This window comes from Panthera leo, chromosome E3 (genome assembly GCF_018350215.1).
Source record: "Panthera leo isolate Ple1 chromosome E3, P.leo_Ple1_pat1.1, whole genome shotgun sequence".
NCBI lineage: Eukaryota > Metazoa > Chordata > Mammalia > Carnivora > Felidae > Panthera > Panthera leo.
This window is the reverse complement of record NC_056694.1, coordinates 7,381,027-7,394,685: the sequence shown is the minus strand read 5'-3', so window position 1 is coordinate 7,394,685 and position 13,659 is coordinate 7,381,027. Positions and strand designations below refer to the sequence as shown.

The following is a 13,659-nucleotide window of genomic DNA, read 5'->3' as shown; positions in this document are numbered from 1 at the left end:
TGCCGGCTCCAACGGCCAGCGCACTGACGAGCCCCTCTGGCGCTCGAGGGCTCCGCCGCAGCGAGGGAGCCGGACAAGCGACGGTGGGGAAGGCACGCAGGCCCAGCTGGCCGCGCCCCGGCCGAGAGCGGCGCAAAACTACACCTCCCAGGGTTCCCAGCGGCGCCAAGGGCGGGGGCGGGAGCGCGGGGACGCAGGGGAGACCGGGGGCGGGGGCGGGGGCGGGGGCGGGGGGGTGCGGCGGCTGGGCAAAGGCGCCCCAGGGCCGAGAGTCCTGCTTCCCGGTAGGGTGTCAGCCTGGCGCCCCGGGGCGAACGGCCCGGCGGGAGGCCGAGGCGGTTGGAGGAGGCTGGTGGGGGGGTGGGGGTGGCGGGAGGCAAGAGGAAGGAGACCGTGGAACCGCAGGTCCCCTCTCGGACTTAGTCCGCCCTTTTGCTGGTCCACGCGGAGGCGCAGAGGTGGCTCCCCAAGGAAAAGCAGGGATATGTCACAAGTCTGCAAAATTAGGGTGTTCACGGGCCTTGGGGGTGGCTTGGCGAAGGAGGAAGGGATGACAGCAGAGGCCCCGGGGCGGGGTGGTAGGGGGGAAGGGGAGGAGGAGGGAGGGTGCGGCTGGCTGTGTTGCTGGGCCTTGCTCACGTAGAGGTTAGTGGTGAATAGGCGGTGGGCGTGAGCAAAGCGGGGATTGGGGGATAGGGGGTGGGCGGGGGTAATGAGGAGCAACGGGGAGGGTTGCTGGAAGCGCCCAATTCACTAGAAGAGTCAGCAAACTACTCCCCTCACCGCTTCCCGATCCCTCACTGCTCTGGAGGAGTTGGGCCCCCTTGCTGGGAATCCGGGGCATCTTTCCCAAAAGTCGGGAACTGCACCTGGCTGCCCAGTCCTATAGCTCTGCTACCCTGAGCCTATTAGCTGTCCACCGCACCTCAACCTTTACAGCCACAGTGATACCAGCCACCACTTATTAAGTACCTATGGCAATTATTTTTTATGTCCTGTTCTAAGTAATTCTCATAGCAGCTTTATGATGAGGTATTATTGCTTCCGTTTTTTGTAAGAGAAACCAGGGACAGAAGGGTCATGTTTAATAAGATCATGCCGCTTTCATTGATCCAATTAATGAGTCCAGCTCAGAGGGGACATGTAACATACATGTTAAACATACACACACATACCTGTTACACTGCAGGCGTTCAGTGCATTAAGTGACTTCACTGGGAATCTGTCTTGAGTTTAGTTAGCACGAAGTCAAAACCTGTTTTCAGGTGTGGCCTCAAAACGGGCTGATACACAGTGGCTCATTTCTGGAGCTTTCAATTACCAATTATTCCTCACATCTCCCTATGTGCCAGGAACCATTCTGGGCCTGAATGGCATTGGTACAGGGTCTGTGTCCAGAGGTTGGAATGGTTGCCTCACTGTTTAAGATTCAGGATCAGCCCCTCCAAGTCCTCCTCCTACTGGGGACCTTAAGGTTTCAGTGAGAGGGTGGTGGAGCAGGGTTAAGGGTGCCCCTGAGGGTCACTGGCAAATAGCCTTGCAAGTAGCTACAGGCCCAGGAGCCATTCCAGCCTTGAGCCTGTGGGCTTGTGGGAAGGAATACTGCTCTCATTTTTCTTTGGCTTCTTTAACATCCTGGGAGTGGGAGGGGAGGAAAGGAAGAAGGTGAGTTCAGCCAGCAGCCAAGGGAGCTGTTTGCACCTCCCACCACTCTCTCCCTCCCCAGACATGATGGAGTCCTGTCTTGACTTGGCCAAACAGGGGAACAGAGACTTGCTTGAGAGAAAGGGGCGGGATGGAAGACAAGTCCACAGAACTTGCTTTTCCCAGATGTCTCAGTGCACCCAAGTGGCTTCCTTCCTCCAAATCCTAAATAATCCAGCCTAGAGCCCTGGAGAGGAACTTCCCAATGGGGAGGGAAGCAGAAGTAATCTCCTGGGGGTAGTGATTTGTGGGGAAGGATGCTTACTCACCCCAGCCCTCTCCTGGCAAAAAGAAGTGTGGGACAGAGTGACCTCCACAGAAATCTGCCTCCTGATGACAGTCTTGTGAAAAACTCCCACCTTGGACACCCTCCCCTCCCATCCCCATCAGACCCCAGGCCCTTCTCCTCCATCAAATCTGTTCCACCCCATGAGGCAGATGTGGTAGGACTAGGGATAGTCTGAGTTGGGACCACCGTCCTTCTTTCTTTTCAAAGCTTACCCATCCTATTAGAAGGGCCCTGGGAATTTGGGCAGCAAAATGAGAGTGCTGGTCCCACATGCCCTTGCTCTCTGCCCCATCTCCCCTTCTCCTCCGAGATCATCGGATTTCCTGAAGATTCCAAATCTTTTGTCCAGCTCCACCACACAGCAAAACGTGTCACACCCCTGCAGAAACCTTCCGGTAGTTTCCAATCATTCTTGGAAGAAAATCCAAACTGTTCCCTTTGTCTAAAATGCCCTTCTCTCAGATCTTGGCACGGTGGGCTCCTTGCCAGTCTGGATTCTGTACAAATGTCACCACGTCTTCAGGAACCCTTTCCCTGACAACCTAGAGATCAGGAGAGACCCACCGTTTGGCCACCTTCTGCCTTTCACCATGCTTTATCTTTACCTAGTACTTAACAGTATCTGAAATTATATTTATTTACCAGTGTACTTGCGAGGCAGCTGTGAAATGCATGGGAAGTGGTTTAAACTAACACTTCCTGGATGTGTAACCTTGGGTGAATCTGTTAACCTCTCTGAGCCTTGGTTTCCTCATCTGTAAAATGGGGAAAGCAGTTGTACCTGTATCACAGGGTTGTCATGAAGATCCAGGAAGTGATGCTCAGCACAGTATAAGGACTCAATAAATGTAGGCTGTTATTATTATAACAGTTAAGAGTGACAGTGTACGGTTACTATCCCCATGGCCCAAAACTGTACTGAATGAAACAGAAAGTAAACCTTCACCTATTATGTGGGAAGCACACTCCCACCAGCTGTCTTGTGGGCGCCATGCCATTTTGGAAATGACCAAGAATGCCATGTGCAGCGAGTACCAGGAAGAGCACTTGACAGAGAGTCAAAAGCCATTGGTGCTGGACTCAGTGTTGCTACCACTTCACCGCAGGACTTGGGCTGGTCACCTTTCTTCACTGGGCCTCAGGCTCTTCCAAGAAAATAATGGATTGAAGCAACTGATTGCTGTGCTCCCTGCCAGCTTCCAGGGGTTCTGCTTTGAGTCCTGTGCTCTCTTTATCCACCACATAGCCTTCAGGGTTGGGGAGATACATGGTGCCTTCAACTTCCCTCAACCTTGTTTCCTAACAGGCCAAAGCTGCCGCGAAGAGAGTTGAACCCAGGGAAAACATTCTTGGTTTAAACCTTTGAACCCAGAGACAAAAGTCTCAGCCCTGGACACCAGATCTTCTTTTCACCCACGTCACTCTCCCTGCTTCACCCTCATCCGCTGTCATATCTGAGCCCTGAGGAGGGAGAGCCAGCCCTCACTTCCCCTACAGGCACGAAGGCTTTGGCCTCAGTTATTCTCAGACATGCAGACAGGGTGTGTGTGTAGCTGCATGTACACAGATGTGTGTGCCTGTATGTACTTGCGGGTATCTGTAGCTATATTTTCACTTGTTTCCATTTTTCCCTCAGGAGCGGCAAGACTGAGATTAACTGAAGGAAAAGATTGTACATCCCAGGGCTGAAAATGCTGTCTGCCCCTTGCTGGAGCTGCCTATCTGCCCCGTGGGGTCATTCTGGGGTGCTGGGAATGGCCTAAGGGTAGGAATCTCCTCTTCCCTTCTTAGACCTCTTTGTTTCACGAGTTGAGCCCTCCTGTCCCACACCTGTCTGCCCACCTCACCTGGGATGCTCTATCCCTGCGAAAGCTGAGTCATGGCCTGTTTCCCTTTCCCTCAGTGCCTCCTGCAGTGAGTGGCTGTAGAGGGGCGGGTTTTGCAAGACAGGCTCAATGTTTTGTGTTGAAGGAGTCTGTGCAAGGGCACAACTGAGGTGTGACAGTGGCTGGCCCAAGCTGGGACAGATGAGGCCCTAAGAAGGCTGGTCCCCAGGATGCAGGGGCAGGTCTGTACTACCCTTCTCTGGCTTTCTCTCTGCCTCTACATTTACCCATGTGGTAAAAATAGGCCCAGCTGTTCTTCCTTTATTTATATGCTCCGACAGGTTTTTCGGCTGGGTTATGGGTCCTTTCTAGAAGCCCACAGAGTTTAATATCGAATTTAAGAGCCTTCACTCTGGAGCCAGACTACCAGGTTTTAAGTCCTGGTATGGCCTTGGGCAAATTACTTGACCTGTGTCTCAGTCACCTCATCTGCAAAATGGAGGTAATGTAGGAATGTTGTGAGGATTTAATGAATTAATGCACAGGAAAATCTTAGAATAGTACTTGCCACATAGTATGTGCTGAATACGTTTGTTTTTATTATTATTTCTTATTGATATCTAGAAGCTCTTTATATATGAAGGGCATTAAGCCTTTCTGTGATATGAGTTGCAAATGTTTTAACACAATCCTCTTTTTTAACTTTTTATTTTGAAAGAATGTGGATTCACATGCAGTCATCAGAAATAATATAATATTGAGTGCCTATATGCCATTTATTCAGCTCTCCCACATAGAGGTGGCACTTTTTAAAAAATTACTTGACATGTATTTAATTTCTTAAAGTTTATTCATTATCGATGTGAGATCTTATGGTATTTGTCTTTCTCTGACTTATTTCACTTAGCACAATGACCTTAAAGTCCATCCATGGTGTCACAAATGGCGGGATTTCCTTTCTTTTTGTGGAATAATATTCCATCGTATATACTGGATGAAATCCAATCCCCTTACCTCAGCTGGTCCATCAGTGAGCTTCAGGTTTCTTCCATGTCTTGACTATCGTAATGTTATGATGGGGGCGCCTGGGTGGCTCAGTCAGTTAAACATCCGACTCTTAGTTTTGACTCAGGTCATGATCTCACGGTTGGTGAGTTCAAGGCCCGCATCAGGCTCTGCTCTGACAGCATGGAGCCTACTTGGGATTCTCTCTCTGCCCCTCCCCTGCTCACTTTCTCTTTCTCAAAATAAATAAATAAACATGAAAAAAATAATGTTATGATGAACATGGGGGTGCAGATACTTTTTGAGTTAGTGTTTTTGTTTCTTCTTCAGATAAATCTCCAGAAGTGGGATTGCTGGATCACATGGTAGTTCTATTTTTAATTTTTGAGAAACCTCCATACCATTTGCCATAGTGGCTGCACCAAGTGACATTCCCACCAGCAGTGCACAAGTGTTGTGTTTTCTCCACACCCTCACCAACACTTATAATCTCTTGTCTTTTTAAAAATGTGTTTTAATGTTTATTTATTTTTCAGAGAGACAAAGAGAAACAGAGTGTGAGTGGGGGAGGGGCAGAGAGAGAGAGGGAGACAGAATCCAAAGCAGGCTCCAGGCTCTGAGCTGTCAGCACAGAGCCCGACACAGGGCTCCAACTCATGGACTGAGAAATCATGACCTGAACTGAAGTTGGACGCTTAACTGAGCCACCCAGGAACCCCTCTTGTCTTTTTGGTGGCAGACATTCTAACAGGTATGAGCTTATTTACTCTTATTTTTCACCAAACAAATACAGTTTTGAAATTTTATATGGGGTTAGAGAGATCTTTGCGGTGTAACTTGGGAGTACGTCGTCTCTTCATGTAAGTGCTTTTCAGGGTGTCCTGTAGCCCTTAGGATGAAATCCAATCCCCTTACCTCAGCTCCTGGCGGTGGTCCCTGTCCACCTGCCTGACCTCATCTCTCTGGGTTTCCCCTTGCTGTCACTTCCAGTGTGCTTGGTTGGTTTCCATTTATTTCCTCCTGCCCCTGGGCCTTTGCAGATGCTGATTCTTCAGTTTTGAAAGTTGTTCCCCCACATTCTTCACCTGGCTTGCTCCCATTCCCCCTTCAGAGCTTCTCTCCCCCTCCCTCAGAGAAGCCTTCCCTGAGTCCCCGCCCCCTCCCTGGGCAGTGTCCCAGGGTCCCAGGCTTACCTTAGCACAGTGCCCCTCACGCAGAGGTGTTCAATGGATGTTTGGGGTAGGGAAGGCTGACTCATTGGGTATGCACTACTTGGTCCTGGCCTGTCCACTCGATGGGCTTCAGGGTTCAGACTCACTCCCTTTGGGGTCCTGCCTTTGGCTCCCTGACTCTGCTCCCCTCCCCAAGAAAACCTTTAAGACCCAGAAGCAAGCAGGGAGAAACACAAAGCCTGGGGCTGGAAGAGAGAGCCAGGGGAGATTAAGCACTGTCCAGACGGGTTGTTGACTCCTTGTCTCGGGTCTACCCCACAGAAAGCGGGGGTTCAGAGGTGACCGGGGAGAAGCCCGGTGTGAAATAGACAGGAACTGGGAGTCACAGGTGAGAACTCTCCTCGTCCCTAACAGCCTACTCAGATTTGTTTTTTCCCTCACCACACTGTCCTTTACCTGCTCTCCTCTCCACCCCATCCACAGCTGTGGCTCCACTTGTGTGTCCCTGCCCCTGAGGACAGGCTGCCACCCAGGACTTATTGGGGCAATACCTCCAGGCAGTACCGACAGGTGCCGGGGCACCTGTGCGGCACTGCCTCTCCTTTCTCCTCTCTGATGGCCCTGACTCCATCCTTTTCTGTGTCCTTCCCTCCTCCCATTCCCTGGTGAATGTCCAGGAGACTCTGGAGCCAATCAGGGAGAAGTCAGGACCTTCCACTCTCGATGTGAGCGGGACCAAAGGAAGTAGGGGTCAGCACCACACAAGGTGGCTTCTCAGTCCCTTCCTCATGAACTCTCTGAGCAGAGAACCTGGCACCCAGCAAAATCAGTCCCCTGAACCCAGGGCAGTGTGGGAACGGGACTCAAAGCCCTCTCCTGTACCTTTTCAGGCTTCACGGAGTGCCGGGGTTGACTTCTAGAGACAAGCAAAACCCTCAGGGGGCAGATAATTAGCAGTGCACAAGAGATACAGCCAACTCAGAAAAACCCATCCTTCCTGGCTGTGTGACCTTGAGCAAGTGAGTTAACCTGTCTGAATCTTACTTTCCTTCTCTGGAAAATACGGTAAATACTTAATGTCACACGGCTGCATGAATGTGAAGTGCCTTGCACAGGGCTTGATACATGGTGAATTGGCAGCAGGTGAATAGGTCTTCTAAACACACCAGAGAAGTGGTTCTCAGGGTGTGGTGCTAGACCAGCTGTACTAGCCGCACCTTGAAAATGGGTAGAAACGTAGACTCTCAGGCCCTACCCCAGACCCACTGAATCAGAATCTCTGAGGGCGGGGCCCACCGATCTGTTTTAACGAGACAGACGAAGTTTGAGAACCACTGCCATATTGAGCGGGAATGCAGACTATTAGATTCCGAAGCTTTCAGACACATCAGAATCACCTGGGAACTCGTTAAAAATACAGATTCTGGGGCACCTGGTGACTCAGTCTGTTGAGTGGGCAACTTCAGCTCAGGACGTGATCTCCTGGTTCCTGAGTTCGAGCCCCACATGGGGCTCACTGTTGTCAGCACAGAGCTCGCTTCAGATCCTCTGTGTCCCAACCACCCCCCCCCCCGCCCCCCCCGCCTGTCTGCCCCTCCTCTGCTTGTGAGGGGCAAAATAAATAAACATTGTGGTGCCTGGGTGGCTCAGTCGGTTAAGCATCTGACTTCAACCCAGGTCATGATCTCACGGTTTGTGAGTTGGAGCCCTGCCTTGGGCTGTGCTGACAGCCTGGAGCCTGCTTCAGATTTTATGTCTCCCTCTCTCTTTCTGCCCCTCCCCCGCTCACACTCTGTCTCTCTCTCTCTCTCTCAAAAATAAATAAACATTAAATTTTCTAAATAAACATTAAAAAGGAGAAAAATAATACAGATCCCTGGCCTCAAAGCCAGGATTGAAGTGAGGCCTGGGAATTATATTTTAACCTGAGATGGGTTGGACCGGGGAGGGGGGGGGGGGGCCCGTGCACCAGAAGCTGCCCTGGGGAAAGGTCATGGAAGGCCCCTTGGGTAGTTGAAGGCTCCAGCCGGGGGTCCTGGGGACTTCCTTTGGGTGGGAAAGGTGATATAAAGCTGGAAACTGAAGGAATTTGCACTTTACCCTGAAGTCACTGAGGAAAGGATAGGAAGGGTACACAATGAAGGCAGTGCGTGCCAAACCTGGCCACCGGCCCAAGCCCGTGACGTCACCCCACAACCCCTGAGGCCCTGGCCGCCCCGGGGGTCTCTGCCGCCTCCTCCCTCGGTCCAACTGGTGTAGGTGCGGGGAGACCCGGCCCCAGGGCACCAAGCTCCGGGTGGGATGTCCGGGTGGGACGACAGCGCGGCACCACGCCGGCCGCCGAGCTGGGGGACCTGCGCGATCCGCCACCTCGCTCTCCTGAGCTCCAGGTGGCGCTGGCGTGCGCGGACGCCCGATCCGCCGAGGCTTTGCCACCGCCCTCTCGCCGCGCCTCTCTCGGCCCCAGGGTAGGAGCTGGCAGCGGCCTGGAGGGGCGGCGGCCACGGCGGCGGAGGGGCGGGAGGGCCTCCTGGCAGTGTCCGCGAACAGGGAGGTGTCCCTGTGTGAGCCTCAGGCCCGAGCCCCTGCCCCTCCTCGCCGCGGCCCCTACGGAGCCCCTGCCCCGTGGCCTCGGGGTCCGCCCACCGTGGTAACTTCGGCCGTTGGACACTGGTTCCACCGGACAGTTAATTTCTAGTTAAAACAATTCCGGGCTTGGGTTGAGCGTCTTGAGGCTTGATTTCGGCTCAGGTCTTGATCCCAGGGTTCTGGGATCGAGCCCCTCGCTCCAACCCCCCACCCCTCCACACCCCCAGCTCTCTCTCTCGCGCGCGCGCGCGCGCTCTCAAATAAAGCCAAAACAACAACACAACACACACACACACAGACACACACCCCCTTCTCAACAAGCTAGTGAAACCTGTCCCCTGCCCGGGAACAGCTAGCCTCTCTCGCCCTCTTGCTCTACTGTTCTTGCTGCCATGTCCACCATCACCGGAGCTCGCACTTCATGCCTAACAGAGCTTTGCATCCATCACCTCATTTAGTCCTGAAGGCAGACCGTCTCTTAGGCCCTAAGGCCATCACTGCTGGTTTCCAAATCAGTAAATTGTGGTTTAGAGGAGTTCAGTAACACCTCTAAGATCCCACAGTTAGTGATATTGGATGTCACTGATCACTGCTTTCCCCATTTCCCTGACTGAACCTAGGGGCCCCTCCTCCTTCTCTCTCGAGGAGCCCCCTCCTCCGTCCTCCAGGGCCAACGGTTACTGTTGTGTAGGTTGTGCACTGCACAAGTCTACAATCAACAGACATGTATGGAACCATTAGGGCAATTTTTCACCACATAGCAGTAAAGGGCTTCAGGAAAGGGGCACATTTTTCTAATTTGCACAAAATTGCCTTGTGGGCTGCCCCAGTGTCCCTGCACCATCTCTCCAAGTTTGTTCCTCCTCTTCCCAGCAGGTGCATCTGCCATCCTACACCGGATTTGGCTTTCTACAGGACCATGGAGGTCTTCATAGAGCCTGGCCCAAGGGATCTACTCTCTTCTGATGGATAGTGCTCTGTGACATGACCTGATGCTGCTCCTCAGTGGGACCTGTACCTGTTAACAAGTACATGCTTACATGTGTGTGTGTTGGGGGTCACCTCATCGGCCAAAGCATAACTACCCCTTGCAGGTGAGAGTGTCTTGTAAGCAAGATGAGATTTTCCTGGTGGGATTTCTGGGGAGTACAGGACAAGTGGATGAGCCCTATGAACCAGGCATGTTGATCCTCCAAGCTGATATTATAAGGGCTATAAAGAGGACTCCCCCCACCCTCCCAGAACCACACTGGGCACCCTGCAGATTTGAGGGTGGGCAGAGAAGATCTGGAGAGGATGGATATGGTCTCAGGAACATCCAGCTCACTGCATGGATGCCTCCAGCGCCAAGTGGGGCAGAGATGATGCTGGGAGTGGAGTGATAGAAGCTGGCCTAGGATCTAGAGAAGAGGAAGAGAAGGATATGGAGGACCAGTCTCTTGGAAGTGGAGGAGGGGAGAGATATCTAGGCTGCATTGGGTAAGGGGGAACACCCTGAGCTGGGGCCACTGGCCTGAAGGTAGAGAAGGAAGAGGAGATTTTGATCAGATTGGGGAACCCTGGTCTTGGTGCCCAATGTCCCAGCTTGGCTTCGGGCCATGTGGGGCTCTCTTGGAATGATGGCTTCCCATTCCAGGGCTTCTCCTGTTCCTCCATTTGACCTGTGCCCTGTTACCTCAGTTCCTTGCTCGCTGGATGACTCCCAAAGCACGGAGCTTGCTCCCGGCAGGAGATCTGACCTGCTCCACCGCTCCAGCTCTCACTGCACCCACTTTCTGCTTCTAGGGTTTTCTCTTTTGCCAAGAAGCAGTGGATCTCCAGCATCCATCCTCAGACCTGCCACTTTTAAGTTGCATCAGGATACTCACTGCTTCCTGCGGTGCCCGGTAGGCCTGGCTGGTCGGACACATCTATCCAGTCATCCTGAATTGCCACTGCTGGCTGGGGGCTGGCTGGGGAGACTGCCATGGCTGGTGGGGAGGGGAGATGCTAGAGTCCTGGGGAGAAGTGAGAGTCTTGGGAAGGAGAGAGGAAGGGGCTGGTTGCAGGAGATGCCAAGGGGAGGGGACCATCCCCTGGGTGGTGGCAAAAGACTGAACCCTGGGTGGTGGCAAAAGACTGAACTGTGTGTGTGTGTGTGTGTGTGTGTGTGTGTGTGTGTGTGTGTGTGTGGTGTTTGGGGGAGGGGATGTACTGCCTGGAACAGAAGCTGCTCAGAGATCAACTAATATAGTACCTCCACCTTTAATAATGAGAAGACTAAGGCCTAAAGAGGAAAGAGATGGTGTTGCTGGAGGGGGTGGGGGTGGGGGGGAGTCCTTTGGCTTCTGGACCCAGGCTCAGTCCTCTCTGGGATGTGAGTCCCTCCTATTCCTCTCTCTGTCCCCAAGCGTGGACTATGGACCTGGGGCAGCAGATGTGATATCTGTGCCCACAGGCACATCTTTGGCGACAGCAGTGTGGAAGGCCTCTTTCTCTGCCAAGTTCACTTCCTGCTGGACTACCTGGTTCCTGCTTGTGGCCCCTCAATCCCTCCAGCCTAGAACCAACCCAATTCCAGATCTTTGCTCAGCTGATTGGTGCCAGAGCAACACGCCTTTCTTCAGCCTAGGATGCAGATAGGAAATGTGCTGGGCATTTGGGGGTTTTCTTGGGGTAAGGACTGACACAGTGCATGGCAGAGAGGAGCTTGTCAGGGGTGGGGTGTGGGGGCTGGGTCCTAATTCCTAGGGCTCTGCTAGCAGCCCAGGTTTTGGTCTCCTAAAACTCAGTGTCTAAGGCCTCAGTTTCTTGAGCACGCTTCCTGGTTGCCATGGTTGCCTGATACTTTGGACATGATCAGTGACCAGCTGTGTGGCCACTCCCTGGACCTTGAGATGTTGGAGGCCGTTGGATGGGCATTGCTGGACAGAGACCCTCACCATTAACTTCTTCACACAAGACTTCCCCTAATGGCCCCTCCCTCTGTGCTGATATGGCCCCCATCCCTTTCCCTACATGGAGGGACCCCAGTGAGTCATTCCTCTATAATGCCAACACCAGGCTTCCCTCCCCAGTGCCTCCGATACACCACCTGTCTGTCTCCCGCGTCCCACTCTTCCTCCTCCTGTCTTTACCTGTTTCCCTTGGTAACTCTCTGGAGCCTGGGGAAGCCTTCTCAGGACAAGATGGTCCTTCATGACCAGATCCTTCTCACCAAGGGGCCTCCAATCTCAGCCCTCCAAGGGATCGGGATGCTGCCAAGGTGAGAGTGTGGGTGAGATCCTGGGGAACACGGTGACCCAAGCCCGAGGTGCTGCCCAGACTTTTCCCCCAACTGTATTAGTTTTCTGGGGCTGCCATAACAAGTTACCACACACTCAGTGCCTTAAAACAACATAAATTCATTCTCTCATGGTTCTGGAGGTCAGAAGTCCGAAATTAGTTTCCCTGAGCCAAAATCAAGGTGCAAGGAGAGCTGTGCTCCCTCCAGAGGCTCCGGAGGAGAATCCATTCTTTGCTTTCGTCCAGCCTCTGGTGGCCACTCTGATCTCTCTCACATTGTCTCCTCTTTGCTGCCTCCCTCTTTTAAGGAGACTTGGGATTGGGTCTCATGTCTCTGGGAGGTCATTATTCAGCCTCCTACACCACCCTTCACCCAAATGCACACACTCACAGTTGTTGATCGCTTGGTCTAGGAGCTGTGGAAATCAGCCAGGAAAGGAGTTGAGAAGTAGGAGAGGGCCCAGGACTAGCCCTAGGCCAAAGGCTCAGTAGCTTCTGGGTGGGCCTACCTGGGAGTGGGAGGGGGGAGCAGCAAAGTCTGGGGGGAACTGCCACATTTCTCCCCAAGTTGTACATCCCAAATAGTATTTGCCCAAAGACCTCTTTTATGCCACCTGCCCCACTTGCAGGTTGGGAAGCACTAGGGGTTATGGGTAAGAGCCTGGGTAGTCAGGCCCTGGGGCCGAGGTAGGCTGAGACATCACCACTTACCAGTTGTGGTTCTCAAAATGTGGGCTAGGGCCAGCAGCATTAACATCATCTGGGAGTTTATTAGAAATGCAATTTCTTGGGGGGAGCGCCTGGGTGGCTCAGTTGGTTAAGCGTCCAACTTCGGCTCAGGTCATGATCTCATGGTTTGTGGGTTCAAGCCTCGTGTCAGGCTCTGTGCTGACAGCTCAGAGCCTGGAGTCTGCTTCAGATTCTGTCTCCCTCTCTCTCTGCCCCTTCTTGGCTCATGCTCTGTCTCTCTCTCTCTCAAAAATATATAAACATTAAAAAAAATAATAAAATAAAAAATTTTAAAGTTCAATTTCTTGGGCCATACTACAGACCTACTGGATCAGAAACTCTTTGCTGGAGCCTGGCATTCTGTGTTTTAACATGCCATCCAGGAGATTTTGATGCATTTTTAAAAATGTTTATTTATTTTTGAGAGAGGAGGGGCAGAAAGAGAGGGAGACACAGAATCTGAAGCAGGCTCTAGGCTCCGAGCTGTCAGCACAGAGCCCAATGTGGAGCTCAAACCCACAAACCGTGAGATCATGAGCTGAGCTGAAGTCGGATGCTTAACCGACTGAGCCACCCAGGCACCCCAGCTTTTATTATAATTTTTTTGGCTCAGCATAACCTAGCTAATTCATCCAAGTTGTTGTGTACCAATAGTATGTTCCTTTTGATTGCTGAGTAGCATTCTATAGTATGGATATACGATAGTTTAACATTTATTTGTTTGTTTGTTTATTAGGCTGATAGCAGACAGCCCAATGTGGGGCCGAATTCATGAACCGGGAGATCACTACCTGAGACGAAGTTGGTCACTTAACCAACCGAGCCCCCCAGGCACCTCCGTAATTTAACTATTTACCTGGTGAAGGACATTTGGGTTGTTTCAAGTTCTTGGCTATTATGAATAAAGCTGCTATAACCATGTATGAGTTTTGAAGTGCTCACGGCTATGGAATTAGCTACCACATTCTGGGGGCCATGGGTGCTTACTGGGTCCATCATTGTTTCTAACGGCTTTTCAGTGGACAGAACTAGGATACGCTTTTCAATTTAAACTACAATATACCAGGGGTTCATAAGATAC

At 52.2% G+C, this 13,659-nt stretch overlaps 1 long non-coding RNA gene across 2 annotated transcripts; it reads left to right on the top strand.

Moving 5' to 3' along the window:
* The first annotated feature begins 249 nt into the window (after positions 1-249).
* LOC122210102 lies at positions 250-13,359 on the top strand. Of its 2 annotated transcripts, XR_006197913.1 has the most exons (7): positions 250-284; positions 3,630-3,758; positions 6,887-7,015; positions 9,459-9,679; positions 10,371-10,471; positions 11,023-11,829; positions 13,315-13,359. It is a non-coding gene; the product is annotated as an uncharacterized LOC122210102 (long non-coding RNA). The 2 variants fall into 2 exon arrangements; XR_006197914.1 differs by lacking the exons at positions 250-284; positions 3,630-3,758 and adding an exon at positions 5,539-5,575.
* The last annotated feature ends 300 nt before the right edge of the window (positions 13,360-13,659 follow it).